The sequence below is a fragment of the Ambystoma mexicanum genome, chromosome 12 (genome assembly GCF_040938575.1).
Source record: "Ambystoma mexicanum isolate Mex_15411 chromosome 12, UKY_AmexF1_1, whole genome shotgun sequence".
In the NCBI taxonomy this organism is placed as follows: Eukaryota; Metazoa; Chordata; class Amphibia; order Caudata; family Ambystomatidae; genus Ambystoma; species Ambystoma mexicanum.
The window spans coordinates 571,043,367-571,057,385 of NC_090936.1; the positions used below are offsets into that span (position 1 = coordinate 571,043,367).

Sequence of the window (14,019 nt, forward strand, 5' to 3'; positions counted from 1 at the left end):
GTTAATAGCCACTGATTTTCGCCAGAGGGAGTTGACAGTGGCGTAACGGTGGCCCACGCAACCCCTGCGGTGCGGGGGGGCCCTTTAGCACATGGCTTGGAGGGGGCCCCACTTTGTTAAAAAAAAGGAATTTTTTTTTTGTTTTTACATTTTCTTTTTTAATACTAACAGTGAAATGCTTTAAGTTAGTAATTGCTGGGCCCTTGTTAACAGCGAAAACCAGGTGCCGTTTAACATCTGTGTCCTGTTCTGTCCGGCAGCTGCTCTGAAGGTCAGCCAAGTTGAGTCAACATAGCCCAAAATTCCAGGGGGGCTTGGGTAGTGCTGAAGCCCAGTCAACCCAATGGTGTTATGCCACTACTTGTGTTTAATGCCTTGATTACTTAATGGTAATTGGCATTACTCCTAGCCCTATTCCTCCTCGTCCCTGTACTTGTGTATGAGGCAGTACTTGTGTATGTGGCAGTGGTGATGGATCCTACCTCTGTGTGGCGGCAGGTCACTCAGTGGATTGCTACGGTGCTGGGCGGCGGGCCGGGGCAGCAAGATGTAGGAGGAAGGCGCTGCTCCTGATGGTCATAGCAGTGGTGATGGATCCTACCTCAGTGTGGCAGCGGGTCACTCAATGGATTGTTATGGTGCTGGGCTGGGCGGCGGGCCGGGGCAGCAAGATGTGGGAGGGGGGCGCAGCTCCAGATGGAAGTTGCAGGTGTGGTGATGGCAGGCGCAGCAGGTGCGATGGCAGGGGTGGCCGCTGCAGTGGGTCCCTCGGCTGTGTCTGATCCCAGGGGCGGTGGGCCGGGGCAGCAAGATGTAGGAAGGAGGCGCAGCTCCTGATGGTAGTTGTGGTGGTGATGGCAGGCGCAGCCGCGGCAGCGGGGCTCTCTGCCTAGGTTCCCAGGGCAGTGCTGTGCGCAACCCTCAGGACGGTAGCAGCAGTCAGGTGCTGAAGCGATGATGGTCAGCCAGTGGAACCTGAACCACTAAATCCCCTCTGAAAAGCTACAAATCTTTCTTTGTCAGCAAGTGGCTGATGTGGAGAAACCTGTGTTAAAGGGTGGTGAGGTATGAGAATATAGCCCAAGGACAGAATAGGGCTCCATTAAACGCAGCTTGTAAGGCAAGTGCTGAAAAGCACACATTTAAAGCCCCAGAAATGGAAATACAAGAAATGAAAATAGTAATTACCAGAAAAATGAAATGCATTTTTAGGAAATGCTTTTAGTTCTAAAATATTATGTCTGGGTTACATGTGTGTTTGCGTTATTGTGTTTTTTTTGGGGGGGTGAGCTTGTTTTGGACTATGTCTGGGTTACATGTGTGTTTGCGTTATTGTGTTTTTGGGGGGGGGGGGTGAGCTTGTTTTGGACTTGTTTTGGAGGGAATTCGGCTTTTTTCCCCCCTCCTGATCTGGAAGCACACCAGCAGCAATGGCGGATGGAGCAAGCGCGGATGCAAACAAGCCAAAGCAAGGTAATTACGGCGCGCACACTGTTTGGGGGTTATTTATTTATTTATTTGTGAGTGAGGCTCATCATGCAGGGACCATACTTGTCTGTTTTTTAAACTCGTGGGCTGTTGGGGGAAGCTGGGCATCGTGGGTCCTGCTCGCCTGTGTCTCGCACCACGGAATGTATCGTCCCCGCCGGCCACCCGAGCCCTTTCAAAAGCTTCTGTTAGCAGCACATCGCAAACGCGAGAGCTGCCACTTCAGAAAAAGCCACTCGCATTAGGCAACATTTCCGTTCAGCTTATTTACACAGCTGCGACGGATTGATGGGTGTAGTTTCTCTGGCTTAATTGTCTTTCGGACTCTTGACCCCTTAAAGCAAGCGACATGATGGTGGACAAGAAAGCGGGGAAAGGGCAGTCCAATCTGCCTGGGAGACCGGTAACTGCAGCACAGAAAGCGGCGGGGAAGAAAGAAAGCAGTGAAAGCACACTATGAATGCTATATTCCAATCTAAAGATTAACAACGTGATATTTAAACTTACAGCTGCACATTGAAAAGGCTGGTCCGAATACGCACGCAAATCTAACAATACAGTGAACGGCAGCCACAAAGACATGGGGGGGGGGGGAGGGGGAAAAAACTGAGTTTCGCAGATCCCCCGCTTAATTAATTTCATTACGTTTTCTTTCATTCAAAGTCTGAAAGGTGTCTAACAAATGTACAGCCACAGTATGCATTGTGGTTCACATGTGCCTTTGGAAATTTGAATCCTGTGTTTCTAACAACACTTGTCTTTGTGTGTCTCTTATTTGCTTCCATTAACCTAACCATAACCATTCTTTGTTTCTCTATCTTGCCGTTCCTCCACAGCAGTCTCTCACTCGCCTATTGGTGACCCCCTTTCTTGCTCACTCTGCCCCATTGGCTATTGCGCGCACCTTTTATCCAGTTTCATAATCCCTCTTGCAGTGTATCCTGTCCTCAGACTTCCTCTAAACTTGTCACTCTGTCCCTGCTTCTGGAGCGCCTCGAGCCTCCCTCCTGCTAGCCTGGCCTGTGTATCCTGCGCTCCCTCTCGCCTGTCTCTTTGCTCTGTTTCTGTATATTGCCCCGCTGCCCATCCATCTTGCTCTGGGTGTCACTGTCAGCAGCTGGTTGAGTTACTGCTTCTTCAGACACACCGCTTTTTTCTTCCAGTCGTGTATCACACACTCTCTCTTTTCTCCCATATTAGCTCTCTCTGCCTCCAGCTGGCTCTCTTTCTGGCAATTGTCGGTCTCTCTTTCTCCTTCTTGCTCTTTCTGCTGTCCTCCTTGTGTGGGGTGGGGGGGCTTCCTGCTGGGAATTCGGACAGGGGCGAGCCTTGGGGCAGGGAGTTCTGCTGCGTGCAGTGCTCGGTTCTCTTTGTAGGTGACCCCTAAATGTTAGAAACAACCACTAACACCTCCCTCGTTGGGCTTATTCCACAAAAGCACAGTGATCCCTCTACTTCAGTTCCTGGTGTAACTCGAAGAGAAAGTCACCAAGTAACCTTATTTCTACAAATCTGAAGAGTGTTCCACAGTGGATGCAAAGCTACCTCGCACAATATAAATGTGCTTTTCAAATGTATATAATGTATATCCGACAACCAACGCTAAAAGCAGGGCTCGGAAGTTGCCATTGGCCACGTGTAAGAAGGCATACCAATCCTGTTTTCCCCCTTGAATTCTGGTACTTGTAGTTTTTTTTTTCTAATTTAGGAAAACTTCCAAGTCCTAGAACTCTAAGCAAAATCGGGAATGGATGCCTTTCTCACGCATGGTCAGGGGAATCATTTCCAGGCTTTTTGCAAAAGGAAAATATGTGCAAGGCTGTTCTGTGTCTTATTGTTTGGGCCTTCTAGATTTTTAGTACCATCAGAACACTTTTTGGCTTCTCCTTGTAACGTGGGGATGTGGAAAGGCAGAGTGCCCCTTAAACACAGGAATCCTAAACCCTCTATTGGAGTCAGAAAACTCAATGGGGGTGAGATTCACATCATTTTTACCAGGGTTGTCACTCCAGAAAAAGTAATGTTTTACATGTGTACATTACACCAGAGTCACAAACGCGGATCTCAAGTCCCCCCTGCCATGCCTGAGGCCACCCAGTCCCAAAAAAATAGGAGTGAAGGACTGTTCTCACACATGGCACGGGAAACTAAAGTCCTGAGTAGGAGTGCTGAACGGCCATACATTCCCACCATGGGTCAGATTGCAGAAACCTTTCACTGGTACAAGTGCAATGTTGCACGGTATTAGCACTAGGATTAGAAGATTAGATTAGATTAAGGAATTAGTTAAATGGGCATGACTGTTCATTTAGTGGATAAGAGGGCAGGTCTGCAATGGCAGCCTGCAAGTGAGATTGGGATGTTACCAAGGATATAGAAGCCTAGAAGCGCACAGTGTAATTTTTTAACATCTTAAAGCTACTGTCTCTTTATCAAGCATTCTCGCATGACGTAAGCGCCGTGCTTTATTGTAATGGGGGCATGTAGGTGGAGATGTGCCCACATATGGACAGTGTTGTAGGGTGGAGGCACAAGTGAAAATTATGGGCAGTTCTTTCACACCTTTGTCATTATTTATGGTCTTGAAAACAGAAGGATTCCAACACGACATATTGCTTTCCCGGGAAGCGTTTTATGCTATAGGTGGCATGGTATATAATCTTCAAGTTGGTTCTCCTGGCGGGGGAAAGTGTGTTTGAACATGTGTTCATGGAGAGCAACTAGTTAATAACGGAGCCAATGGTCCTGTAGTTGTGGGGGCAGCAGAGTTATAGTGCTCATGAAATGTGTGCCATATGCTGCAAGCATGGATGTGTACCATGCGTGTTGTGGGGTGAAGTAAGATAGCTCAGTGAGTTAGGCACTTTCTCAAACAGTTGTGCATGATCTGCAAACACAGGTTCGAGCTTAGAGCAAACCCGGACTTGTATCAGTCCAATGTTAATAAATTATGTACATGTACATCTGATGATAATAATAATCAGGTGTTATAGAGTAAAGGTAACTTAGGTGGGAAGTGAGTTGGGCGCTTATGTGTCATGTGTGTAGATAGAAATCCATTTCCTGACTGTTTTCTCACATGGAACACTAGAGATTGATCTTGCGGGTGTGCACATTGCTTCACAATTCATCTCTTGGGCCCCCCTCTTCTCTCCTCCCTCTCCCCTGTCACACCTGATGAGGTCTCTAGACCACTCCTGGTACCTGTTCACCGTGCCACCCACCCTGCCTCAGGGCAACCCCTTGCACTGGGGTCTATATCTGTACCCATACAGCCCCCCCCGCCCTTTATCTTTATGCACTTATCAGACACACCCTGTCTGCTGCCTTATCCCAGCACTTGCCACTTGTTGGCTGCACTACCACTGTTTGTTGCCTTCCTTATTTATTTATTTTCTATTTATCCGTTTCTCCCCTGCTCCGCACTTCCCACCCCCCCTTTCCATGCACTTTTCCCCTTCCCTCGGCCACTGCGTGATCTCAATGTCACCTGGCATAGTAGTCTGTCTTCCCTCCGTTTCCCCTCCCTTGCCTCGTCGTGCCTTGAAACACTTGTGTATAGGTGCGTTATAAATGCCATATCATATCTATGTCTTAGCACTATCTGAAATGTCGTCAGGCCGAGTACGATAGTTAATTTCACATCCTTACTGTTCATGGTCTGTAAGAATGTCATTGGATTTTCCCTTGTTCCCTCCCTTGCCTTGCAGCGCTTTGAAACATATTGTGTATCAATGCTATATAAATAAACAATCATATCATGAACCGCTTTGCTCACATAGCCTGCATTACCAGTTGCTATTTTTCATAAAGTTTATATCGGCGACTAGTTGTACTTTGCTTGCTCTTTTCAAACTTTTTACACAATATCTTTTTTTGCATTTCAGAATGTATCCATGTAAAGCCAGGGAAATGGGCTTTCCAGTATTCTCTGCATCCGAGTACAGAAAGGCCCTTCAAAATAAAATTGGGGACTACCGGATGAAGAAGGAGCCAGACCTGGTCTTTTCTACACCAGTGTAGTTGGGCATTCCCTTGCTCCCTGGGCTGGACCCCACCGGACTTGCTTGCTCCCTGGGCTGGGCCTGAATACTTGTGTGACTCCCTCGATTGGTTCTGTGTCCCCTCTCAACCTTGCTCCCTGGGCTAGGCACTGATACTCATGTGACTCTTTGGAGTGGTTCTGGGTCCCCTCTCACCCTTGCTCCCTGGGCTGGACCCCACAGGTCTCGCTTGCTCCTTCGGCTGGGCCTGGATACTCGTGTGACTCCCTGGACTGGTTCTGGGTCCCCTCTCACCCTTGCTCGACCCCACCGGACTCGCTTGCTCCCTGGGCTGGGCCTGGATACTGGTGTGACTCCCTGGACTGGTTCTGGGTCCCCTCTCACCGTTGCTCTCTGGTCTGGACTCGCTTGCTCCTTTGGCTGGGCCTGGATACTAGTGTGACTCCCTGGACTGGTTCTGGGTCACCTCTCACCCTTGCTCGACCCCACCGGACTCGCTTGCTCACTGGGCTGGGCCTGGATACTGGTGACTCCCTGGACTGGTTCTTTGTCCCCTCTCAACCTGGATCCCTGGGCTGGACCCCACCGAACTTGCTTGCAAGCAGACCGAGTCTAGTCCTAGCTTCTGCACTTCAACTCGGTGTGATCCTTGTCAAATCACTTTCAGATCCTTTTTCTGCCAACATTGGAACTAGTGCCTTGTTTCGAAAAGACCGTTTCTGTGCGCTATGCATGTTTGCTCAGGTTTGCCTTGTGATGTACAAAAAAGGTAAAGCCGATCAAAATAATGGCGTGAGGTTGAATTGGATTGGCAGAGGGGGCGAGGCTGGGTCTGCTGATATGTGCGCCCACTTGACCTGTTTTTCCTTCCCTCCCACACCCCCTCCTGTGTTACAGAAGGACTGGACCACCCACCGAGGAGGGAGAGGAGCCATGAAGCTGCTACTGGGTGGTGAGAGCGCTTTCTATTTTAATTCTCCACCAGGGCAAGCATACCTACTATGCGCCCCCTCCCCCAGGGGACAGGAATAACGCACCCAGGGGCAAGGGGTGGGAGTTTCAGAGATGGGGGACGTGGTTACTTCCCTTTTGAACAAACACACACATGTTCGTGTCATGCCAGTGTATACATTTGCAAACCAGAAACTAGCCTGCTTCTCGGCGCTTAAGTGATTGGTGTCGCTGAGGGCGTCTCTAAACTCAATAACATTCACACCATCAACCTCAGAATAAGGAAATCCTAAAACGGAGCTCAAGCCAGTTGTTTGAACGTAAATCTCTTTTCACAGGTGCTCAACCAACTGAGCTATTCACTGTGTCTGTCAAATCATGGAGTCTGCTGGCCAATAATACGCATTAGCCGAGTCAGGGCTTTGTTCCAGAGTGGAGCAAGCAACCTCATGTGGCGCCCGTGAACACATCAATTCTTGACATAGTGCTCGGCTTGACCTGAAGGGAACTTCAGGGGCGACGCAGCCCCCAAACTCATCCCATTAAAAGCCCTGCCACTGTATCAGCAGCTGTGATTCTGTATGAGATAAATGAGCCAAACAAGAAAAATGGCTCACAAACAGCTAGACGTCTTTTCCTTTCCGCAGTTTAGGGTTCCTTTCATGGTGTAGTGGGTTAATGCACCTGCTGCAGGTATCCGTCAAACAGGTTGAGAGTCACATCTGCCTGCCTCTACTCTCCGCCCTCTGCAATTTATCCAGAAGGACTGTGAGACTTGTCCTTGGCCTCAAGCCCAGGGATCGTATCTCTCCAGGACTGAAATCTCTGCACTGGCTCGAGGTGGCTGCAAGGATTAAGTTGAACACTCTCTGCATTGTCCACAAGGCCTTCTTGGGCCTGGGGCCGCAATACCTTCAACTTTCTCTTCCCAAAAATCTTCCTTCTCGAGCTCTTCGATCATCCGCCTCCAACTCCCTCAGGGTCTGTCGCTTCTCCAAGCAACGAGTTGGTGGTAGATCTCGCTCCTCGGCAGGGGCCTCCTTCTGAAACAGCCTTCCTGCTTCCCTGAAACTTGAGGAGAACCATCTCCAGTTCCGGAAGCACCTCAAAACCTTCCCCCCCCCCCATCCCCTGCTGAATTCCTGGCTGAAACTGCACTGGCTACCTGGCCACCCTTTGTGACCTTGGGCCTAGGCCCTGCCATTTACACACCTGCACTGGCAACCCCCACACCTGGGAACTGTATTCTGTATCCCTACAGTCCCCCACCAGCACTTATGTCTGCTCTTACCCTGCACTTGCCATCATCCCGCCTTTATTTTTCTTATTTATTCTATTATCCCATGTACTGCACTTTTTCCCCCTCTCCCATGTACTGCACTTTTCCCCTCTCCCTTCCCCTCGCACTTTTCCCCTTCCCATGCATTTGTGCGATCTGAATGACACCTGGCCTAGTAAGATCGTTGTCTGTCTTCCCTCTGTTCCCCCTCCCCTGCCTCGTCGCATTTCGAACACTTGTGTATAGACGCGTTATAAATGCCATATATCATTTGCAAAGAAAGTAGGATGGATAAAGAAAACAAGAGTGAACTCTTGGGAGGAAGTAGTCTATTACTCCAAGAGTATCTCAAATTTGTATTTCTTTTAACATGTTTTTTTTTCTTGGTTTTTTTAATACTTTTTGGCCCCTTCAACTGCATAGAGGAAGTTATCTAGTAGGTGGGAGTAGGAGTGGGTGGCAGAGGTTGTGCAGATGGGAGTGTGAGTGTGGGTACAAGATATGTGCGCGTTGTTGGTAGATATGTATCGGGTGTAAGAATGGTATGGGCAAAAGGGGAGGTAGTTAATTAGCAAAGGGTTTGAAAGACTATTTCCCCATTTTCACTTATGCCTTCTATTTCTAACTGATATAAATCAATATAGCTACACTAAAGACCATAAAATTCTGAATGCAGCCATAGAAAACCATAATTCATTTTCAGTTCCATCCTTTGTGTACAAATGCATTTAAATGTAGTGATGCATTTGTAAATTGACATTTTAACATTAATCTGGTATGTATTCTACAATAAGGAATTTAACAATGCCTATTCAGATGTCCATTTAGGTTCATATATCCTTTCTTTTTTTGTAGAATCTTTGAGATCTGTCTGCAAGGCTAACAGTTGGCCTACTATGGACGGCTGGGTGATAAGGAAGCTCGCCACCAAAATTTGCAATGCCAGAAGAGGCCTAAGGAAGACTCTGCATTTTGAAATGCAGGATCGATGATATTTGTTGGTATTTTTTCAAACCTTTTCATTCTTATGGAATACAGCTATGCTGTTAAACCGAATTTGTTGAATAAAAAAATGCTGAACACTTTCTGAGCCTATGTTTGATTGAAGATATCTTATAACAAGAGCAATACTATATTAAAATATCAACAATTTATAGCTGCTACAATCATAATATGAACTGGGTAATTGTTAGCTGCTCTTATTGATATTGGGTGAAGTGACTGGCGGCAGTCTGTCATGCGGGTAGACCTTTAACAGATTCTGCGTAGGCTGCTGGAAGAGTGTATTTTAGTGCAGTGCTTTGCAATTGTGGGAGTTTATTGGGGGTGAGGCCATGCTGGCTAGAGGTGAGAATTGAAATGAGGGAGCTTACAGGTTGGTTTGTGACCTGGGAAGTGGGGGTGTTTGTAGTTGTGTGCACTAAATCGAGGGAACTTAGTTAACGGGTGCTCTAGCAAAGATGAAGTGACACCTGCAAAATTCCATATAATTTTTTTTTCCCTGTAAACTATCTAGAAGTCTAACTAGAGTCATTGTAAAGTAATGCCACCAATGTTACTCAAAAGGGATACATCCTGGGGTAATCCAACCACTTTCCCTAAATCTTTTGGAAGCATCTTGAAATCATTAAAACTCATCCTGGAGTAGTCTGCATTAATCATTTACAATTCAGAACCCATCCTAAAGTTATCATGGAACCATCCTGGAGTAATCCCCACCCATCCTAGAGTTGTCATGGAGCCATCCTAGCGTAATACGAAGTCATCCGGGAGTAATACAAACTCATCCTTAAATTGTCGTGGAGTCATCCTGAAGTTGTCATGAAGTCATCCTGGAGTTGTCTTGGAGTATTCCGAAGTCATCCTCGAGTAATCCCAACTCATCCTGAAGTCATCCTGGAGTAATCCCAACTCATCCTGAAGTTGTCGTGGAGTCATCCTGAAGTTGTCAGAGTCATCCTAGAGTAATCCCCCACTCATCCTGAAGTTGTCATGGAGTCATCCTGGAGTAATCCAAGATCATCACTGGAAGTAATCCGAACTCATCCTGGAGTAGTTTCTGTGATAACTCTAGAGTCATCATCTCATTAAATATTTTGGCTTGTACGCAGACTTGGGATGATCTTCCTAAACTCTCCATGGATGACTCTAGAATGGAGTCATCGGATGACTCCAGAATGATTCCAGGATGATCTTCCTTTTTGACTAGGGAGAGGTTGCAACTGTGAAAACATCAGTGTTACCTGTGACTGTGCCGGTACCAGCCAGTTTGGTGACTTCCATCAACAGTCTATCCATAGGGAGCAATTGCGTTCCACCAGAAACTGACATAAACGAGCTGTTAACGCTCGAGGGACTCGATCCGGTGCCGCAAAGTGCTGATGATTTAAACCTAGCGGTTCCAGTTAGTGGAGACGAAAGTTGCTCTGCGTTGTTCTTTACGCCCTTTGACGTAACCGACAACGAGTTAATGGAAAGTTGTACTCTTTCCAAAGGATCAGAAGGGCACGAGACAACGTTTTGTGACTGCTCCAATGATGAGGAACAAAGCAGAACACAGAAGAGTGTAAATACAGCAAACCTGTTGATTTAACATCAAATGACCCTAATCAAAACGTACTGTTACAATTGCCCCAAGCACAAGCGGGTGAAGGGACAAGGAGCGTTTTATCAACTGATGAAGCAGCAATGAATGGATCCAAACAAGTGCCCAACACTGATTTAAAAACGAGACTTGCCAGTTCACAGAAAAATGTAGCGATGAAAGAATATCAAATGGTAGACGGACAGAGATTACTCCAAAACTGTTGGTGCTCCCTAGTACCAAGCAACACAGCGACTCTTCAGTAACTATCGATCTTGCAGCACGAGAAGCCAGATTGACTGAGCAACTGAAGGCCGACTACTTGCTGGTGAAGGAAAAGCTATGTGCAAGCTTTTCCAACTCATTGCCAATACCCGATAAACGAACAAAAAAACTCTCAGAGTCAGTAGATCTTCGAGAAAGCAAAGCAGATTGAATAACATTGCACCCAACAACAAGATCAATTGAGATTTTGCTTTCCCCATCAACAACCTCTTTTGCTTTTCAAACAACATCACCTTGCAAAGTGGATTGTTCTGTCCAATTGACTCAAAATGATTATTTGGGTCTCATTACAACCCTGGCGTTGGACCATGGTGCTATTAGCACCATGGTCCATGCCGGATTCCGCCATGGTGGATGGCGAATTTACCACCCCATTCCAAGGTTGGCGGGGGGGTAAATCCCCATTCACCATGGCCCCTTCCCCATTCCCATTTTTGGCCCATAGGGCTCAATGGGAATGGGGAAGGCGCTAATTACGGCACCGTAAATTACAGTGCCGTAATTAGCACCAAGGTCCCTTAGCGGGTTGGACTTTATTGCCTGCAAAAAGCAGGCGTTAAAGTGTGAATCGAGCGTTAAGGGTTTAACGGCGCCGCAGCCTTTTACGGTGCCATTAAACCCTTAACGCCAGGGTTGTAATGAGGCCCTTTGAGTCTAAGAGGATGTCATAATGCTGAAATTACTCAAACGAATGGACTTGGTCATTGGACCCTGGACACAAGTCAAATTTATCAACTGCTGCTGCAATACAAATTCATAACAACTTACTTGCAGCAATGTCCCTAGCACGTATTCCTTTTGTGAAGTTGTATGAGACATTGAATGACTCCCTCAATGATCAAGCAGCGATTTTACTAAATCTCACAAGTAAACTATCAAAAATAGTTTTGACGGATTCCTTCAAACACAGATGGAACGTGAGGCTGAGCTAACCTCTCATTGGCAGCATCGACTAAGTGACCTAGCTGCGAGAGAGCAAGGTTCTAAAGATGATTGATCCAAAGGTTTATTAGAGGCTCTTAAATGGCTGAGACACTCTGATAACAGATTACATGCTCAGAAGTTGAGTAGAGGCGTACTGTCTAAAGACAAAACTCAAACCGACGGGACATTAAGTCCCTCGCCAACGAAACAATCTTGTCTCCTCGCAAAAGACGTAGCTGTGAGTCAGTGTTCTCCAAATTCAACTTCACTGATTCAAGGATCAGTGATAAAGGAGACTCTTGTAGTACCCGTCCAAACCTTGACTGAAGAAGAGCCACTGCCGGTGGTAGGCCAGCACAAGCAAGACGTGTGTGAGCCTTCAGCCGCCAATATTGTAAGATCTAACAGCAAATTACCAACGAAGGATGTGAGAGGCATCAACAAACCAACTGGGCGGAAATCATCGGAAGCTGATGTAGACAAGACTCCGGCTTCCTTTGGTATATTCTCCACTAAAAAAGTAATCATAACGGAGACAACAAAAACGAGCAACGATTTAAGTGCTCAACAAACAAGCTTGTCTCATTCCAAGAAACGACAAGCTTATCCTGCAAAAAGACCACATACTAACACAAGAAAATGTATACAGAATCTCTCAACACCACCTAAAACTGGTCTATTCATCTGGCCCACACTGAAAAAAATGAGCAATTTGACATTGGTGAAAGTAATATAAAAAAGAGATGAACCACAACATATCAGAGAAACAACAGTTGACAAACGCCATCGTGGAGAATCAGATAATGAGGGCTCAAATACATCCAGTGCTTACATTGATTTATGCGACTTATCTACATACTTGATTGAGGAGGATGAGCCGAGTGAGAACGTTCCAAATGGCTTAGTCTGTCAAGTCATGGACGAGGGGACCAAGCAACATGACACTCTAGCAAAAAGATCTTTACCAGTCCCCAAACAAGTAGGGTTTTGTCTAAATACGACTGGAAGTGCAAATGACCAAAGAACCTCACAACAACAACAAATGATATCTCAACTGATGCCAAAATTAACTCAGAGCCAAAGAAACAAACAATTGCTTTCTAGCAAAAAACACAGGAAACTACAAAGGAAAGCCTTAAAGGAGAGTTCCGGGACTTTTTTTTTATTGTCCCTACGGGTCGGCCATGTGTTTGTAAGCATAAATCGGTAGATCGTAGGAAACTTTCCTATGGACCTTACCCGACTTTTCGCCCATTATCGCACTCGAAATCAGCCTCCATTTTGTGATAATCCTATCATTCCGCCGCATCGACCTGGCTCACCTGCCTTTGCGGCACTAAATCAAATCCCCCGCCCCTGAGCCTGACATCAGCAGACGCGTACTGCCCATTTCAAGCACGTCTCGTGTCAACAATCGCTGCGCCTCAGCTATTGACGTGTTGCCATGGAAATGGCAGGACGCCTCTTTCCCCAATAAGTATAAACAGACCGTTTCACAACACACAGCAGCAGATTTTCGATTCCATTCCTCTCTCTGTGTTACTTTGAGTATTCTGTGACTCGTTTCTGTGCTCTGGTCAGCTACCTTCGCCGCTTGTAGCCCGTGTGAACACCTGTACCATCTCTGTAAATTATTTTACTATCTTTACCGCACAATGGCCACAATAATGCCGTATATGTACGAGCCCGAGTACACCGAGGAAGAACTACTGGAAAGTCAAGCACGCGAAAACGATGGGGATTCGGACGGCAGTTGGGAGGACCAGTCAACGGATGAAGAGCCTGGACCATGTCGCATGGACGGCGTCTCCACCTGGTGCACGTGCAATCGGTGCGAGCTAATGCCAACTGAGGAGGAGAACTGCTGCTGCCGTGAAAATTCCGGGTGCTTGGCCTACATTTCGGAAAGCGAGCAAAGTCTGCAGGAAGGCGAGCAAAGTCCGCAATGCATCACCGAGCTGCCAGAGTTCAGGGAAGCCTGCCTCTCACGGACCGTGTTGAGGATGATGATGGTGCTTATGCACGAACTTCGCGGCACTGTTCGTCCGCGTAATCCGAGTAACGAGTAAGTATACTCTGTTTGTGATGTCAGTGATGCCACCACTATTTCATGGTCGTCTCCCACATATAAAATTACATTTACATATCATTCGAACGCATGTAAATTTGTTCCATATAGTGCATTTTCTAGATATAATTTTTTTCTAAGAAAAATGACATGTGTTACCTGAATCGACATTGATAAGAAAGTTTGGTCAGTTTAATACAGTTTGCATCTTTTTTTTTCACAGGTGGTACAGGCTGGTGGCCTATCGTTGCTTCACTTGGTGGCTTCACGGGAGGCTCGGACACCGCGTTCGGAGAGTAATACCTGCCTGTGCGGTACTTGCCATTAGACAACATTTCCCCAGTGACAGTGGACAATACCGCGGATTTTCCCTCGATGTGCTGCAACCTCAACTTTACAATGTGTAATGTTTATTATTTATGTTTAATTAAAATCT

At 46.6% G+C, this 14,019-nt stretch overlaps 1 long non-coding RNA gene across 1 annotated transcript; it reads left to right on the forward strand.

The window, feature by feature from the left end:
* The first annotated feature begins 1,404 nt into the window (after positions 1-1,404).
* Positions 1,405-8,807, forward strand: LOC138513790 (uncharacterized). Its single transcript, XR_011281818.1, has 3 exons — positions 1,405-1,473; positions 5,376-6,444; positions 8,578-8,807. It is a non-coding gene; the product is annotated as an uncharacterized lncRNA (long non-coding RNA).
* The last annotated feature ends 5,212 nt before the right edge of the window (positions 8,808-14,019 follow it).